Genomic DNA, 20,633 nt, shown 5'->3' on the forward strand with positions numbered 1-20,633 from the left:
TTGCTTTCTTTCCTTTTTTGGATGGCTGTGCAATTGTAGCAGTTGCTTTGACCATTGTCAATTTGTCACAAGTTTCTGTTGACAACATTCTTGTTCTAATTGGATCTACTGTATTTGCAAAATAAAAAATAAATAGGCGGGGACAACATGCTAATTGAACATTGTAAAACAAGGGATATGCTGACTTGGGGTTCTGATGCTAGAGCTAGCATAGTTAACCATGATCAAAATCCAGACATCAACCAACATGCAGTCAAGGATGGGGTAGAGTCTACTATTCAAAAGCTCACCAGGCATCTTTTGTTGAACTTGATGTAGCTTCATCCACTCTGGGTGAGGTGAAGGTGTCATTGAAATGCAAATTTGACCCTTCAGAGGCCTGCATTAGTTTGGACAAGGTCTTCAAAATAGTTGAGGATAAATGTCTTCGCTCATACAAGACCCTACCTCCTGATTTTTCTGTTGGCAAGCTGATGAATAAGATATGCCAATATGTTGCAGAGTCACGTGTGCATTCTGAAGCTCAAAACAATGGTGGCAGCTTGCAAGAACAGGCTTTGGAGACATATGCTCCATTTGTGAAACCAATTGCTTGTAAGCATGCTGTTGATGGGAATGGTAATGCTGCTGTAGGATCATCCTTGGAACCTAGCTTTCAAAATTGGGTAGTTGCTTATCAGCCTCAGGAAGCACTTTTTAAGCAAAGGTTGCTGCATGATGTTGCTGACATAACGAAGGGAGAAGAAAGAGTTAGAATACCTATTGTAAACGAATTTGGTAGTGATAGTTGTCTGCAATTGTTCTATTACATAAGAAAGAATCTCATTTTCCAAAGTGCTTATGTCAACACCTCACTTGCGCGGATTGGTGATGAGGATTGCTGCGCAGATTGTTCAGGCAACTGCTTATTAGAATCACATCCATGTGCATGTGCAAGATCAACTGGAGGCGAGATTGCATACACACCAGAGGGCCTGGTCAGGGCAGAATTAATTGATGAGTGCATAGTTGTTAATCACTTCCAAGAAAAGGATAATAAGTTCTACTGTAAAGCTTGCCCTCTTGAAATATATATGATGAAGCCCTCATCGGATCCATGTAAAGGTCATCTTGCTAGAAATTCATTAAGGAATGTTGGAGTAAATGTGGTTGTGGCATGCAGTGTGGAAATTGTGTGATTCAACGTGGGATAACATGCAATTTTCAGGTACTATCTTAAAACATTTGTAGGTTATCACAACTGTTATACTTTTGTGGCTTCCCATTTTTGGATGATGATCACTCATCAGTAGTTTCTTTATGGACCATTCTGTTCTTTGATGAATGGCCATTGACATCATTCATTTGTTTTGCTATATTAACGTGTTTCTTGCTCCATTCTTGTAAGCACTAGCAAATCAAAACTTCACTTTGTTCCCTTTACTTTGGTGTTAAACTTGTAGCATGGAGATGAGCTACCATTATTCCGTGTTTCAGGTGTTTTCACGAATGAAGGGAAGGGTTGGGGGCTATGTACGCTGGATGGGCTACCAAAAGGTGCTTTCATTCGTGAATTAGTTGGGGAGGTACTAACAAGTTTTGAACTACATGAGAGAAAAGCCAAAAATTCTAAGCATGTGGATCAAGTGCTCCTAGATGCTAGTTGGGGTTCTGAAGGGCTGCTAAGAGATGAGGAAGCTCTATGCCTTGATCTAGCATATTATGGGAATGTCGGGCGTTTGTCAACCATAGGTATGCTAGGACTCTTTTCCCATCTGTTCATTTATAAGGGCCTCATCAGCCTTGTCTATTAATGTTATATTTGTACTTTTTGCTGATTTTGGGTTTGATAATAATGCTTTACCATGTAGATGCTATGATGCAAATTTGGTAATCATACCTGTTGAAGTCGAGACTCCTGATCGCCATTATTACCATGTAACTGATTTTTGGCAATTGATATTGATTTCTGCACCGAAGGTGCTTGATTTGCAGCTACATGCTTACGAGTAATTGATGTTCCCCCCTCTTAATGCAGCTTGCATTATTCACTGCCAAGAAAATAGAGGCTTTTGAGGAGTTAACACGGGTAAGTGTCTGTATCATTTTCTGAACACTAGTATACATGACAACCACCTGCAAGTACTTGATAATACCCTCAATTAATACCTGCACAATATGAGGCTCGCATGCATACAATAATAATTGGGGCCTGCTTCAGTGCACCCGCCTTCCAAGAATTAGAATGGGTATTTTTGCCTTTTACTATTAATTAAGTGCTAATAGACCTAACCGTGCTTCACTTGATCTCATCCTTTGTAGAATCGAAAGTAGGTCTAGAGGGGAATGTATTGGTCTCAACACATGAGTAGGTGGTTCTCTCTCAGGAAATGAATGTTGGAAGTGTAGAAACGTTTTGATGGCTCTCTCACACATGGAGAGGAGGGTGGATGGGTATTTATAGCCTCCACACAAAATCTAACTGCTACACACAAAGAGCCAACTTGGTCAGACCGAATAGATGAACTCGGTGAGACCGATTCAGTTCAAAATGTGAGCGTTAGGTGTTTTGGTGGGACCGACAAGATCAACTCGGTGGGATTGATGTGCTAGGGTTAGGGCAAAACTTAATCTTGGTTTGACCGATTACTTCAACTCGGTGAGACCGATTTCAGTAACAAGCAAACAGAGGGTTGGTCGGGCAAACTCGGTGGGACCGATCGCTCCGTTCGGTAATACCGAAATGTTACGAAGGGAAACAAAGAGTTTGCAATCCCATCTCGATGAGACCGAGATCCCTATCGGTGAGACCGAACTAATTAGGGTTTCTGGCTATGGCTAAGTCAAATGAACTCGGTGGCGCCGGATAAATCAAATCGGTGGGGCCGAGTTTGACTTTAGGTCTAGGACATATTTGGATTTGAGAAAGTGGTTGAGGGCTTTGGAGCATATCACTAAGCATTTTGAGCAAGTAGACCATTAAGCAGCACCTCATCCCCTTTTAATGGTATTGGCTTTCCTATTGACTCAATGTGATCTTGGATCACTAATATAGAAATGAAGAGTCTTGAGCTTTTGCTGATATTTGTCCTTAGCATTTGGAGGGGTCCACATCTCTAGTCCATGCCATGCCAATCATTAAACTTACTGAAATAATCATCATGAAAGGATATTAGTTCAATGAGCTATATGTTGTTATGAATTACCAAAACCACCCAGGGATTAGTTGCACTTTCAATCTCCCCCTTTTTGGTAATTGATGACAACATATAGATTAAAGCTTCGACATATGATAATAAGAATGGAATATATCGTCGCTTTGAGAAGTATGTGATAAGCAAGAGCTCCCCCCTAAATTTGTGCATTATTTATGATTTGCTTTTGAATGCAAATGCACAATCGATTAGGATTATGGGTTTCTCTTCCATGTCACATACATCTTGGTGGAGCACTCAAAATGATAGAATAAAAATAACATGCACTCATCACCAAGACAAATATGATAGATCATACACAAATGATAATATAGCATCATCCAAGCATAATATGATCAACCACATGATCATAAGAGTATCTCACACACAAGCACAAAATATTGTAGCAAACACATGAGCAAATAAGTAGCAAGAGAGACAAATAGGAAGCAAGACACACACACACACACACTCTCTCTCTATCGAAGCCTATGATCTATACACTTTCTCCCCCTTTGGCAATAAGTTTCCAAAAAGCTTGAAAATGCATAGTGCTATATGGAACTCTAAGAACGATCTCCAGGAAATCCGGAGTGCGAAGATGGCGTGGAGAGAACAACATCTGCAAAGCCTTCGGCTGTTGTCTGAGGAACTGGAGGGGTTGCCACAGGAGGGGCAACTGAGGCTATGGTTTCAGGTGCTGACGTTGTGGCCCTTGTGTCACTGACTGGCACAACTATAGACCTTTGTGACCTAGGCACCCTCTGATAAGCATCTATTGTACTTCTGCCTCCCCTCCCCTCTGCTTCTTCTTAAAGTTGCTCAACTGTAGTCTGAATCTTTGTGACCTTCAAGTCTAGATCATAAATCTTAGTCTCAATGATTCTCTCAAGACTCTCTTGGTTTTGAGTCAGGGTGCTTAGTCCTTTCTAAATTCTCACTGTAGCTTCAAGCAGATAGCTGAGCTGGTCCTGCTTGGTCTTGAGATTCGCAGCTGAGGCATCTGGAATCTTTGAAGCCTTTTCTGCCTTCGCCTTCTCTCTTCTCTTGAGCCTCAATAGAAGTAGGATGTGAAGCATCCATGACAACTGTGTTATCCTCAAAATTTGGCCTCAAGGGAAGGTGCTCTTTGTCAAGCAAGTATGTGCCTGTGCCCACCTTGGAATTAATGAGCATCTGAATGTGTGGAGCATAGCCGCATGATCTATTTTGATCAGCTGCAGTCCTCTTAATAGTCTCAACTATCAAGGTCATCACCTTGAACTTCTCTGGCACATCAAACATATGCAGCAAGTTAATTGAATTCCCTCTGATCATCCTGTCATCTCCAGACTTGGGCAACAATGTGTGCCTTAGGATGGTGTTGATAGTTGGCAGCCCTGACAGAAGATAGTAAACTGAGCCAAACTTGTGTGCCTCCAAGGCATCATCTGGTATCTCCTTGTACACGTGTGCCATGGAGTTGTGGCCTTTCCTGGGCTTGGCATACACATCAGTATCATTCTCTCCTTCTTTAGGAGCATGGATTAGCTTAGCCCACTCAGCAATGGAAGATTGGTACCTTGTACCCTCAGTCATCCAGACAATCTTGCCATCTAGATAAAAGTGAGCTGTGGAATAGAACTGCATCACCATCTCATCATTCCATTTGGTCAGTTTCTGACCCACAAAAGCATCAAATCCATTCATTCTAAAGCTCTCATGAACTCCAGGAAAGTGATCTTCATTGTCATCAATGATAGTCCAGTTGACCCACTTCATGTCACTTGTTGGGAAACGTAGCACGCAATTTAAAAAAATTCCTACGCTCACGCAAGATCTATCTAGGAGATGCATAGCAATGAGAGGGGGAGAGTGTGTCCATGTACCCTCATAGACCGAAAGCGGAAGCATTTAACAACGTAGTTGATGTAGTCGAACTTCTTCTCGTTCCGACTGATCATGTATCGAACGTACGACACCTCTGAGTTCTGCACACGTTCAACTCGATGACGTCCCTCGAACTCTTGATCCAGGAAAGTGTCGAGGGAGAGTTCTGTCAGCACGACGACATAGTGACGGTGATGGTGAAGTGATCTGCGCAGGGCTTCACCTAAGCACTACGTGAATATGGCCGGAGGCGTAAACTATGGAGGGGGGACGCCGCACACGGCTAACAATGTTTGTGGTGTGTTCTAGCGGTGCCCCCCTTCATATATATAGGTTGGAGGGGAGGAGATACAGCCAAGGGGGTGCCCCAAGTAGGAGGAATCCTACTTGGGGTCTTCCCAATTCGGCCTCCTCCCTTTCCTATTACTATTCGGAGTAGGAAGGGAAGAGGGGGAAGGGGGAATCTGAAGGAAATATGCCCTAGAGGCAATAATAAAGTTATTATTTATTTCCTTATATCATGATAAATGTTTATTATTCATGCTAGAATTGTATTAACCAGAAACATAATACATGTGTGAATACATAGACAAACAGAGTGTCACTAGTATGCCTCTACTTGACTAGCTCGTTAATCAAAGATGGTTATGTTTCCTAACCATATACAAAGAGTTGTTATTTGATTAACGAGGTCACATCATTAGTTGAATGATCTGATTGACATGACCCATTCCATTAGCTTAGCACCCGATCGTTTAGTATGTTGCTATTGCTTTCTTCATGACTTATACATGTTCCTATGACTATGAGATTATGCAACTCCCGTTTGCCGGAGGAACACTTTGGGTGCTACCAAACGTCACAACGTAACTGGGTGATTATAAAGGAGCATTACAGGTGTCTCCAAAGGTAGATGTTGGGTTGGCGTATTTCGAGATTAGGATTTGTCACTCCGATTATTGGAGAGGTATCTCTGGGCCCTCTCGGTAATGCACATCACATAAGCCTTGCAAGCATTGCAACTAATGAGTTAGTTGCGAGATGATGTATTACGGAACGAGTAAAGAGACTTGCCGGTAACGAGGTTGAACTAGGTATTGGAATACCGACGATCGAATCTCGGGCAAGTAACATACCGATGACAAAGGGAACAACGTATGTTGTTATGCGGTCTGACCGATAAAGATCTTCGTAGAATATGTAGGAGCCAATATGGGCATCCAGGTCCCGCTATTGGTTATTGACCGGAGACGTGTCTCGGTCATGTCTACATTGTTCTCGAACCCGTAGGGTCCGCACGCTTAAGGTTACGATGACAGTTATATTATGAGTTTATGCATTTTGATGTACCGAAGGTTGTTCGGAGTCCCGGATATGATCACGGACATGACGAGGAGTCTCGAAATGGTCGAGACATAAAGATTGATATATTGGAAGCCTATGTTTGGATATCAGAAGTGTTCCGGGTGAAATCGGGATTTTACCGGAGTACCGGGAAGGTTACCGGAACCCCCCGGGAGCTAAATGGGCCATGATGGGCCTTAGTGGAAAAGAGAAGAGGCAGCCCTACATGGGCTGCGCGCCTCCCCCTTCCCCTAGTCCTATTAGGACTAGGAGAGGTGGCCGGCCCCCTCTCTCTCTTTTCCCCCTCCGCGAATCCTATTCCAACTAGGATTGGGGGGGGGGGGAATCCTACTCCCAGAGGGAGTAGGACTCTCCTGGCGCGCCACACCTTGGCCGGCCAGCCTCCCCCCTCTAGTCCTTTATATACTGAGGCAGAGGCACCCTAGAACACACAAGTTGATCCACGTGATCTATTCCTTAGCCGTGTGCGGTGCCCCCAGCCACCATAATCCTCGATAATACTGTAGCGGAGTTTAGGCGAAGCCCTGCTGTTGTAGTACATCAAGATCGTCACCACGCCGTCGTGCTGACGGAACTCTTCCCCGACACTTTGCTGGATCGGAGTCCGGGGATCGTCATCGAGCTGAACGTGTGCTCGAACTCGGAGGTGCTGTAGTTTCGGTGCTTGATCGGTCGGATCGGGAAGACGTACGACTACTTCCTCTACGTTGCGTCAACGCTTCCGCAGTCGGTCTGCGTGGGTACGTAGACAACACTCTCCCCTCTCGTTGCTATGCATCACATGATCTTGCGTGTGCATAGGAATTTTTTTTGAAATTACTACGAAACCCAACAGAATCCTATTCCCTTTTCCTTTCCTTCTTCCCCTTTCCTTCTCTAATTTGGCCAGCCCATATGGGGGGGGGCGCACCAGCCCCTTTGTGGCTGGTGTGTTTCCCCTCTTGGCCCATATATTTAGCCCCGGGGGGGGGGGGGGGGTGCCCGGAACCCCTTCTGGTGACCCGATAAGTACCCGGTGCATCCCGAAACACTTCGGTGTTCGAATACCATCGCGCTATATATCAATCTTTACCTCTCGACCATTTCGAGACTCCTCGTCATGTCCATGATCTCATCCAGGACTCCAAACAACATTCGGTCACCAAATCACATAACTCATATAATACAAAATCATCATCGAACGTTAAGCGTGCGGACCCTACGAGTTCGAGAACTATGTAGACATGACCAAGACACCTCTCTGGTCAATAATCAATAGCGAAACCTGGATGCTCATATTGGTTCCGACATATTCTACGAAGATCTTTATTGGTCGAACTGTTATGACAACATACGTTATTCCCTTTGTCATCGGTATGTTACTTGCCCGAGATTAGAACGTCGGTATCTTCATACCTAGTTCAAACTCGTTACCGACAAGTCTCTTTACTCGTTCCGTAATACATCATCCCGCAACTAACTCATTAGTCACATTGCTGGCAAGGCTTATTATGATGTGCATTACTGAGAGGGCCCAGAGATACCTCTCCGATACTCGGAGTGACAAATCCTAATATCGATCTATGCCAACCCAACAAAACACATTCAGAGATACCTGTAGAGCATCTTTATAATCACCCAGTTACGTTGTGACGTTTGATAGCACACAAGGCACTCCTCCAGTATCCGGGAGTTGCATAATCTCATAGCTAAAGGAATATGTATAAGTCATGAAGAAAGCAATAGCAATAAAACTTAACGATCATTATGCTAAGCTAACGGATGGGTCTTGTCCATCACATCATTCTCCTAATGATGTGATCATGTTCATCAAATGAAAACACATGTCTATGGTTAGGAAACTTAACCATCTTTGATTAACGAGCTAGTCTAGTAGAGGCTTACTAGGGACACTATGTTTTGTCTATGTATCCACACATGTATCAAGTTTCCGGTTAATATAATTCTAGCATGAATAATAAAAATTTATCATGATATAAGGAAATATAAAATAAAAACTTTATTATTGCCTCTAGGGCATATTTCCTTCAGTCTCCCACTTGCACTAGAGTCAATAATCTAGTTCACATCGCCATGTGATTTAACACCAATAGTTCACATCTTTATGTTATTAACACCCATAGTTCACATCGCCATGTGACCAACACCCAAAGGGTTTACTAGAGTCAATAATCTAGTTCACATCTCTATGTGATTAACACCCAAAGAGTACTTAGGTGTGATCATGTTTTGCTTGTGAGAGAAGTTTAGTCAACGGGTCTGCCACATTCAAATCCGTATGTATTTTGCAAATTTCTATGTCTACAATGCTCTGCATGGAGCTACTCTAGCTAATTTCTCTCACGTTCAATATGTATCTAGATTCAGACTTAGAGTCACCTAGATAAGTGTGAAAGCTTGCATCGACGTAACTCTTTACGACGAACTCTTTATCACCTCCATAATCGAGAAACATTTCCTTAGTCCTCTTAGGTGACTAAGGATAATTTTGACCGTTGTCCAGTGATCTACTCCTGGATAACTATTGTACCCCTTGCCAAACTCATGGTAAGGTACACAATAGGTCTGGTATACAACATGGCATACTTTATAAAACTTATGGCCGAGGCATAGGGAATGACTTTCATTCTCTCTCTATCTTCTGCCATGGTCGGGCTTTGAGTTTTACTCAACTTCACACTTTACAATACAGGCTAGAACTCCTTCTTTGACTGATCCATTTTGAACTCCTTGAAAATCTTCTCAAGGTGTGTGCTTTGTGAAAGTCTTATTAAGCGTCTTGATCTATCTCTATAGATCTTGATGCCCAATACATAAGTAACTTTACCAAGGTCTTTCATTGAAAAACTCTTATTCAAGTATCCTTTTATGCTATCCAGAAATTTTATATCATTTCCAATCAACAATATGTCATCCACATATAATATTATAAATGCTATAGAGCTCCCACTCACTTTCTTGTAAATACAGGCTTCTCCAAAAGTCTGTATAAAACCATATTCTTTGATCACCTCATCAAAGCGTATATTCCAACTCCGAGATGTTTGCACCAGTGCATAAATGGATCGCTGGAGCTTGCACACTTTGTTAGCACCTTTAGAATCGACAAAACCTTCTGGTTGCATCATATACAACTCTTCTTTAAGAAATCCATTAAGGAATGCAGTTTTGATGTCCATTTGCCAGATTGCATAATCATAAAATGCGGCAATTGCTAACATGATTCAGACAAACTTAAGCATCGCTACCGGTGAGAAGGTCCCATCGTTGTCAACTCCTTGAACTTGTCAAAAACCTTTTGCAACAAGTCAAGCTTTGTAGACAGTAACATTACCATCAGCGTTTGTCTTCTTCTTGAAGATCCATTTATTCTCTATGGCTTGCTAATCATCAGGCAAGTCAACCAAAGTCCACTCTTTGTTCTCATACATGGATCCCATCTCAGATTTCATGGCCTCAAACCATTTCACAGAATCTGGGATGATCATTGCTTCCTCATAGTTCATAGGTTCGTCATGGTCTAGTAACATGACTTCCAGAATAGGATTATCGTACCACTCTAGTGCGGAACGTACTTTGGTTGACCTACGAGGTTCGGTAGTAACTTGATATGAAGTTTCTATTGGGGAACATAGTAATAATTCAAAAAAATTCCTACATGTCACCAAGATCAATCTAGGAGATACTAGCAACAAGAGAGAGGGAGTGCATCTTCATACCCTTGAAGATCGCTAAGCAGAAGCGTTACAAGAACACGGTTGATGGATTCGTACTCGCGGCGATTCAAATCGTGGAAGATCTGATCCAAGTGCCAAACGGACGGCGCCTCCACGTTCAACACACGTACAACCCGGGGACTTCTCCTACTTCTTGATCCAGCAAGGAGGGAGGAGAAGTTGAGGAAGAGCTCCGGTAGCACAACGGCATGGTGGTGGAGCTTGTGGTTCTCCGGTAGGGCTTCGCCAAGCACTACTGAGGAGGATGAGGTGTTGAAGGGTGCAGGGCTGTGCCAAGGGAAGGGGTGCGGCTACCCTCCCATCCCCAGCTATTTATAGGGTGAAGGGGAGAGGGGGCCGACCCCCTAGATGCATCTAGAGGGGGGGCCAGGAGGGGGAGACTTGCACCCCAAGTAGGTGGGATGCGCCCCTCCCCCTAGGGTTTCCAACCCTAGTCGCCTTGTGTAACACCCACGATGCGGCTATATCTCCCACGTGTCGGAGCACGACTTAGAGGCATAACCGCATTGTAGGCAATGTCGCAAGAGGGGTAATCTTTACACATCCCATGTACTGAAAAAGAAAGAGGTATAGAGTTGGCTTACAATCGCCACTTCACACAATACATAAAAATAGCATTACATCAACCAGATACAATCAAGGTCCGACTACGGAACCAAAATAAAAGAAGACTACCCCTAATGCAAAAGATCCCTGATCGCCCCAACTGGGCTCCACTACTGATCAACTGGAAACGGAACAACAAAACGACCACGATCTTCACCGAGCTCCTCCTTGAGCTCGATTGCGTCACGTAAATGGTATCATCGCCACCTGCAACTGGTTTTGGAAGTAATCTGTGAGTCACGGGGACTCAGCAATCTCACACCCTCGTGATCAAGACTATTTAAGCTTATGGGTAGGTGAAAGGTATGAGAGGTGGAGCTGCATCAAGCACTAGCATATATGGTGGCTAACCTACGCAAATGAGAGCGAGAAGAGGAGGCAAAGCATGGTCGTGAACTAGAAGTGATCAAGAAGTGATCCTGAAACTACTTACGTTCAAGCATAACTCCAACACCGTGTTCACTTCCCGGACCCCGCTGAGAAGAGACCATCACGGCTACACACGCGGTTGATGCATTTTAATTAAGTCAAGTGTCAAGTTTTCTACAACCGGGCATTAACAAATTCCCATCTGCCCATAACCATGGGCACGACTTTCGAAAGTTCAAAACCCTGCAGGGGTGTCCCAACTTAGCCCATCACAAGCTCTCACGGTCAATAAAGGATATTCCTTGTCCCAGCAAGACCCGATCAGACTCGGAATACCGGTTACAAGACATTTCGACAATGGTAAAACAAGACCAGCAAAGCCGCCCGAATGTGCCGACAAATCCCGATAGGAGCTGCACATATCTCGTTCTCAGGGCACACTCGGATGATACATCCTACGAGTAAAACCAACCCTCAAGTTGCCCCGAGGTGGCCCCACAGTCTACTCGGTTCGGACCAACACTCAGAGGAGCACTGGCCCGAGGGGGGGGGTTAAAATAAAGATGACCCTCGGGCTCCGGAAACCCAAGGGGAAAAGGCTAGGTTGTTAGTGCAAATGTAAAACCAAGGTTGGGCCTTGCTGGAGAAGTTTTATTCAAGGCGAACTGTCAAGGGGTTCCCATTATAACCCAACCGTGTAAGGAACGCAAAATCAAGGAACATAACACCGGTATGACGGAAACTAGGGTGGCAAGAGTGGAACAAAACACCAGGCATAAGGCTGAGCCTTCCACCCTTTACCAAGTATATAGATGCATTAAGTAAATAAGATATATTGTGATATCCCAACAAAATATCCATTTTCCCACATGGAACAAACTCCAATCTTCACCTACAACTAGCAACGCTATAAGAGGGGCTGAGCAAAGCGGTAACATAGCCAAACAACAGTTTGCTAGGACAAGGAGGGTTAGAGGCTTGACATGGAAATATGGTAGGCATGATATAGCAAGTGGTAGGTATTGCAGCATAGGCATAGCAAAAGAGCGAGCATCTAGCAAGCAAACATAGAAGTGATTTCGAGGGTATGGTCATCTTGCCTGCAAAGTTCTCCGAGTTGACGTAAGCTTGATCCTCGTAAACATTCTCAACGGGTTCCTCGATCACGTACTCGTCTCCTGGCTCTACCCAAAGCAAGAACACAAGCAAAGGGAGACACAATCAATCATGGTGCAATGCACAAGCAACATGATGCAAAACATGGCATGATATGCGGGATGTGATATGCAATGCATATGCATGCTTCGGAAAGGAAATATTGAACCTGGCCTCAACTTGGAAAACCAAGAGTGCCGCTGGAAAGATGAGTTGATTTCGGTCGAAATCGATATAAAGATCACCGGAATCGGATGCACGGTTTGCAAATGGCAAGCAAAACAATAATGGCACAAAGCTGCGATTAACAGCATGAGGTCATCTAAATGCATCAAGAACAACAAGCTACTGCACTCTAACATAACAACAAAACACATGACAGGGATCCACTCAAGATGCTTAACAAAAGATGAACACTGAGCCACGGCTAATTCACACAATAGCAGGTTCAAACAAGCATGGCAAAAGTGCAAAAGATATCAGGTTCATAGACTTAGTGAAAATAACAACATGCCAGGAATTTAAAATCAGGAAGCAATGTTTAGAGCAAGATATCAACATGCTGCAGGAACATATCATGGCAAAGCAAGGCATGGCATGAAGCTACTCAAAGCATACAACAAAAGTCCCTTACTGACCATAAGCCAAAAGGGATCAGAAAATACAATGGAAACCATGTGAACATAGCAAGTTTCGTTAACAGATTCAGACTTAGCAGAAAACTGGAACATGGCAAAACAGATTCACGTAGACATGTTTACGAGCTCGATGCACTCACCACAACGCATTTCATGACAAACTAAGCATACACCCAGCAAGTAGACATGATAAATAAGCTAACCATGGCAAGATCAACCTCATAGCATGCATGGATCAACTACAACAACCTCGGCAAAATTGATTAACATGTAAACAATCTGCCAGGAACATTTTATAGCAAAAGTAGAGCAAGACTGAGTCATGCTAGGGTGCTCCATAATTGCAAACAAAGACACGGATGGATAGAGCATAACATTATCTCAAAATCATCCTTACTTAACATGCTCAAAAGAGGCATGGATCTCTCTGCAACAACATGAATACATGGCATAAAAATATTAGCAGATCAAAGACTTAGTGAAATTCTAAGTCCCTAAAATCAGCAACATCACGAGAGTTACTTTGCATGCTTGTGCTAGTCACCACATTGATCACAAAAATACATGGCATACACCCCTGTAAAGATGGCATGGCATATAACAAAACACATGTAGAGCTCATAGCCATATGCAGCACACATTAATCATGGCAAAAATGACAAATGTGCAATTACTGATAATAATCTGAAACTAACATTACATAGCACTCTTGCAACAACATTTAGGGCATCAAGATGAACTCAAATGAACATGACCCAATGGAACAAAATGAAGAGCACATCAAGATGAACATTTCGATATATCATATGCATGAATCGGAGCAGCACTCATGGAGTTATGGCAGGTCAATCATAGCACCAGAATGTATGATACTCAGGACTTGGCAGAATTCACAGCGAGCGTCAAATAGTTAAAAAGCGCACGCACGGGTTTTAGAGGGGTTGCTCACCAATGGGCTCGGCCCATGTGAAGAGGAGGTGAGGCAGGCTAGTGGGGGAACTGGGCTGGGCCGTCAGCGAGCTGGGTCGAGGAGGAGGTGGCCCACGCGGGGCCCACGAGCGTTGTGAGAGGGACGAGCGGGACGAGCTCCCAGCTCAATCCCGATCAAATGGCGGCGGCACATGCAGGATCTCCGCGCGAGGCAGGGGAGGCGAGGGAGCGGCGGATCCGGCGGGGCTCGGCTCCCCGGGACCGGATCCGACCACGACGAGGCGGCGACGCTAGGGCACCATGGTGGAGCAGCGGCGGGAGGCGGCGCTCCGGCTTGAGTCCGGCGAGGCACCGGCCGGCAGGAAGATGGTGGCGCACGGCGGAGCGCGGAGGAGCGGGCGGCGCGCGGTGCGGGCGGTGTCGGGCGGCGGTGCCGGGCCGAGAGGGCCGCAGCTGGGCCCCGTGGGCCTAGCAGCGGGGCGCGGAGGAGAGAGGCGGCGGGGAACACGTGGCACGACGTGAGTGGGCGAGGGCGGCGGCGCGATGACGTGTCAGCGCGTGATTCGCCGGAGTGAGGTGGAGGCTGGACGTGTCCGGCGCGGGAAGAAATGTCCGGCGGCGGCGGGGAAGGTTAGGTTTGGGTTTCATCCGCGAATTTTTGGAGGGGATCACATATATATAGGTAGAGGGAACTAGGAGAGTCCAAATGAGGTGCGGTTTTCGGCCACGCGATCATGATCAAACGACCGAGATGATGGAGGGGGTTTAGGTGGGTTTTGGGCCACTTTGGAGAGGTGTTGGGCTGCAACACACACGAGGCCTTTACGGTTCCTCGGTTAACCGTTGGAGTATCAAACGAAGTCCAAATGGCACGAAAGTTGACAGGCGGTCTAACGGTAGTAACCCAAGACCGCTTGGCAAGTCTCAGTCCAATCCGAGAACGTTTAACACCCGCACGCGAAAAGAGGTAAAAGGGGACACGGAGGACGTAGGAGCGCCGGAATGCAAAACGGACAACGGGGAAAAAGCTCGGATGCATGAGACGAACATGTATGCAAATGCGATGCACATGATGACATGATATGATATGCATGACACGCAAACAGATGACAAGGCAACAACAACGAATAACTGGAAGACACATGGCACATCGGTCTCGGGGCGTTACAACACTCCACCACTACGAGAGGATCTCGTCCCGAGATCTAGAATGGCACCGGAGGGAAAAACGGAAGAGAAAGAGAAGAGGTAAAACTAAGTTGCTTCTTTGACAAACGAGTGAAACCAAAGAACGTTGCGAGGTTGAGCAAATTGAAAGAAAAGAAAGCAACGGCAAAGAACGAAGTTTGAAAGCACTCCATTAAGAAAGAGGAACAAGAAAGAACCGATTCGGGTAGCACTCCGGTTGAAAAGAGATGAAAGACTTGATAAGATGAAGGAACTTGAGCAGATGACACAACACTCCGGTTAAATGGATAAGCAAAGGAAAGAAACATGATCTTGACAAAACAAGCTGATGGGTCGAAGGGAACAACATCACACTGCCTCCGGAAGAAATGAGAGAATGGAAAGGAATGAACGGAGGAGAAAACAACATGTTCTACCTTAAATGAGCTTGCAAAAGCATCTTTAGGAGAAGGTTCGAATGGAGTTGTTGGAAAAACCAACAACGAAAGAATAATCTTGATATGGTCTTATGGAATACATCAATTATGAGGTGACAACCTGCCACTCACTGGAAAAGAATTGGATTTATATGAACAAGGAGACGAGAAACTATTTCACCGAGAGGATGAAAGAAGAACTTGGGTCATTTATAAGCACCATAAATAGCAACAATCCTTAGGGAAGGCTTTAGATGAAATATAACCCAAGATAGCTCCAACGAAGAGGTTGATGGATTTAAAATACCTCATTCTTGATAACTTGTGAATCATGAAACACGAAGGAAAATTATCAACAATGACATAACACCACCTCAAAAGATAAGATAGAATGAATTGTACTTCAGAACGCAAGATGAAGAATGCTTGAGCTCCTCTAAAAAGAATATCGATGAAAAACTTGGAGAAGGAATTAAATCCTTTATGAACCATCATGTAGAGTCTCCATGAAGAACTCCGGTAACAAAGAATGATCAAAACGAAAGGAAAGTGAAGTTGAAAACACAAGGTGAAACCTTGTAATGATTTAGATGGATCTCCGTGTTAATTAGAGCTTGGAACTCCGAGAAAGAAAGATGAACAAAAGAAAAATCAAGAATTTGATGAGCCTCCAGAATAAAGAATTAATCCTTTGGGTGAATCAAGAATAAGAATTATGTTATGCTCATCCTTCACCAATTTAGATTGATGACAAGCAACGGATTTGGCATACTACTTATTCTTGTAGAAAGGATTAAGATAGATATAGAGCAACTTGAGAAGGTCTTCCATGATTCGCCAGTAGGATTGGAACAATGAATAAATTGATAAGATAAAGAAGGAAGAGAAAAATCTTGAACGAACCACCCTAAGAATTTAAAATGAACGAATAAAAGATGAAGAAACACCAGGAAGGATTAGCAGATAAACGAAGATGCTTGAGAGAATTTAGATACACGAGAACGACGGGTTGACGAGCTGATTAGAGAACACTTGAATGAAGTACCAGTAAGATTTGGAGAAACAAGAGCTGAAAACTGGAAAGAATAATTCTGAGATGATGGGCTCCGGAGAATCAAACTGAAAAGACTCCTAAATTGCTCCGAATGAGTGAAAAGAATTTTCACAATCGAAAACAATTATGAGAGGATGGCAACAAGCTAGAACAAAGAATCTTCACTTGAACAGATAAGATTTGGAGGAAAAACTCTTCTTCGGTCCTCCCAAAATCTGAGAATGACGACGAGAAACACGACCATGAATTATTGAGATACTCCGGGATGGCGAATAGAAAGGTTGAGCCAATGGTGAAAAGAATTTGAGAGATCTTAGAGAAAGACATATGACTGATGACAGGTCATACTTACGTCAAACTTTGAAAAGAATTTGAGAATCACTCCGGAAAGATTAGAAGAGTCAGGTAAGAGCCTGGAAAAAGACCTGTGGGTTAGGGCCCACTCAAAAGAAACACCGTTGAAATGAATACTTGAAAAGGAGAATGCACCGGTTGAATTAAATGGTTTGAATTTTCTGATATATCCTCAGCACTCCGAAACAAATGAATAGCGAGAAGTGGATGATTATGAGGTGCACTGGCATGGGAAAAGCATTTGAAACGAGGAAAGGAATACGATCAAGAAAGCTTGAATTAAATCCATCGGAGAAGGAAAAGAAATGAGGAATGCTGAACTAGTAGAACACCTTCATGAGAATCACCGGGTAAGAACATTGACGAAAAGGAATGGAGAGACTTCCCATCAATAAAAAGATACATGATTAAGAAATCTGAGTCCTTGAAGAAAAAGGGTGGGAGGGTGGGTAAAACAAGGACAACTTGGAGACGGATGAAACGAACACCGTTGAGAAAAAATTTAGATGACAAGCTCGATGATCAAGAAGGATTTGCATCCTCATGGATATATGAGAACACCGCTTAGGAAAGGTATGGAATCAACACTTGACATTGAAGCAACTCGAATACCACAACTGAAAGCAAAACAAAGGATTGGCTTGCAAAATAAGCCGGAACAAACATATGATAGAGATTTCGTCCGAAGTTTTCGTGGTGGGGCCCACACGGGCTCGATCGTACAACACCATCATGTACAAGGCAGTGCACATGACATACGAAGCATCCCCGAGTCAGCATAGCCAAGGACTCTTTAAGACACAACGAGACCACTGTAAAACCAACCGTGGATAGGCGGACCACTAGACGTCGAACCCCAATTTCATATCATGCATCTGTCGGAAAGATATCCTAGGAGCTACTTGAATTCCCACTTATAAACTCCCGAAATTTTCCGGTTATGCAATTAGGTGTTGGCGATACAGGGGAAGCATAATATCTCACCCAAACTAGAAAATCCTACATCCAGCTGTATCCATCCTTCAACACATAACCAAGAAACCTTCGGAAATCGTTTACCTCAACCTTCAAAAAACATCCGTTATACGAGTTATGGCAATACTCTCGAACTCCCGCCCCAGTACTGGGTGCCGTCGAGGTTATCTCACCAACAACTGCATAAAAGAGATTTTCGATGTCGGCGAAACTCAGGTATTCCAGAAGTGCAACGATAAAATTGTGATGACAACACCTCGGAGCTCAACTCCCCGGGACACTGCCACAACCCCTAAATGTCAGGAGGCACCAAGAACAATGTTCTCGTCACAAAACCATCGGAACGATTCCAAGATACCCGCGTGATCCTAATTTTTTTTAGTGAAATTTGAGAAGAGAAGAGTCAAAACTCTACGTCAGGGTGCCTCACTAGAGTGACGAAGGGACTGAGGAGTAAAAAGAATCCTACTCTCCGATATATATAAATCCTAAAACACTCAAGACATTTTTCTAGACTCAACAACGCCAACGATTCGATCAAGCAGGGGCTCCTAAGTCGGGGAGGGCTCTGATACCAACTTGTAACACCCACAATGCGTCTATATCTCCCACGTGTCGGAGCACGACTTAGAGGCATAACCGCATTGTAGGCAATGTCGCAAGAGGGGTAATCTTTACACATCCCATGTACTGAAAAAGAAAGAGGTACAGAGTTGGCTTACAATCGCCACTTCACACAATACATAAAAAATAGCATTACATCAACCAGATACAATCAAGGTCCAACTATGGAACCAAAATAAAAGAAGACTACCCCTAATGCAAAAGATCCCCGATCGCCCCGACTGGGCTCCACTACTGATCAACTGGAAACGGAACAACAAAATGACCACGATCTTCATCGAGCTCCTCCTTGAGCTCGGTTGCGTCACTTGCATGGTATCATCGCCACCTGCAACTGGTTTTGGAAGTAATCTGTGAGTCACGGGGACTCAGCAATCTCACACCCTCGCGATAAAGACTATTTAAGCTTATGGGTAGGTAAAAGGTATAAGAGGTGGAGCTGCAGCAAGCACTAGCATATATGGTGGCTAACTTACGCAAATGAGAGCGAGAAGAGGAGGCAAAGCACGGTCGTGAACTAGAAGTGATCAAGAAGTGATCCTGAAACTACTTACGTTCAAGCATAACTCCAACACCGTGTTCACTTCCCGGACCCCGCCGAGAAGAGACCATCATGGCTACACACGCGATTGATGCATTTTAATTAAGTCAAGTGTCAAGTTTTCTACAACCAGACATTAATGAATTCCCATCTGCCCATAACCGCGGGCACGACTTTCGAAAGTTCAAAACCCTGCAGGGGTGTCCAAACTTAGCCCATCACAAGCTCTCACGGTCAACGAAGGATATTCCTTGTCCCAGGAAGACCCGATCAGACTCGGAATCCCGGTTACAAGACATTTCGACAATGGTAAAACAAGACCAGCAAAGCCTCCCGAATGTGCCGACAAATCCCGATAGGAGCTGCACATATCTCGTTCTCAAGGCACACTCGGATGAGACAGAACTTCGGTTTTACCATTTGCCACCTAGCCTCTTTTTCCCTTGGGTTCCATGGACTCAAGGGTCATCTTTATTTAAACCCCGGGCCAGTGCTCCTCTGAGTGTTGGTCCAACCTGTCAGCCGCCGGTGGCCACCAGGGGCAACTCTGGGCTGGCCTACCGGAACCTTGGACAATCCGGTGTGCCCTGAGAACGAGATATGTGCAGCTCCTATCGGGATTTGTCAGCACATTTGGGCGGTGTTGCTGGTTTATTTTTACCATTGTCGAGGATGTCTTGTAACCGGGATTCCGAGCCTGATCGGGTCTTCCCGCTAGAAGGAATATCCTTCGTTGACCGTGAGAGCTTGTGATGGGCTAAGTTGGGACTCCCCTGCAGGGATTTAAACTTTCGAAAGCCGTGCCCACGGTTATGGGAATTTTTTAATGTCCGGTTGTAGAGAACATGAAACTTAACCTAATTAAAATGAATCAACCGCGTGTGTAACCGTGATGGTCTCTTCTCGGCGGAGTCCGGGAAGTGAACACGGTGTTGGAGTAATGCTTGACGTAGATTGTTCTAGGATCACTTCTTGATCATAGTTCTCCGTTCATGCTTTGCCTTCTCTTCTCGCTCTCTTTTGCGAACAGGATAGCCACCATTTATGCTAGTCGCTTGCTGCAGCTCCACATATTACCTTGCCTTACCTATAAGCTTAAATAGTCTTGATCGCGAGGGTGTGATATTGCTGAGTCCCCGTGACTCACAGATTACTTCCAAACCAGATGCAGGGATCGACGATACCGTTCCAGACGATGCGCTTGAGCTCAAGTGGGAGTTCGATGAAGACTCTCGTCGTTACTATGTGTCTTTCCCAGATGATCAGTAGTGGTGCCTAGTTGGGGCGATCGGGGACCGTGTCGCATGTTGGGGTTGATCTTTTATTTTGGTACCGTAGACGGACCATGAGTGAATTGGATGATTGTAATGTTATTCATGTATTTGTGTGACGTGGCGAGTGTAAGCCAACTATGTACCTTTTTCCCCTATTATCTATTTACATGGGTTGTTGTGAAGATTACCTTACTTGCGACATTGCTTTCAATGCGGTTATGCCTCTAAGTCATGCTTTGACACGTAGGAGATATAGCCACATCGAGGGCGTTACAACTTGGTATCAGAGCCTTCCCCGACCTTAGGAGCCCCCTACTTGATCGAATCGCTGGCGTATTTGACTCTAGAAAAATGTTTTGAGTCAT

At 44.4% G+C, this 20,633-nt stretch overlaps 1 pseudogene; it reads left to right on the forward strand.

The window, feature by feature from the left end:
* LOC125518899 (histone-lysine N-methyltransferase SUVR4-like) overlaps nucleotides 1-20,633 on the forward strand; it is a 167,776-nt pseudogene that overhangs the window by 758 nt on the left and 146,385 nt on the right.

Source organism: Triticum urartu, chromosome 7A (assembly GCF_056163025.1).
Source record: "Triticum urartu cultivar PI428250 chromosome 7A, HENAU_Tu73, whole genome shotgun sequence".
NCBI lineage: Eukaryota > Viridiplantae > Streptophyta > Magnoliopsida > Poales > Poaceae > Triticum > Triticum urartu.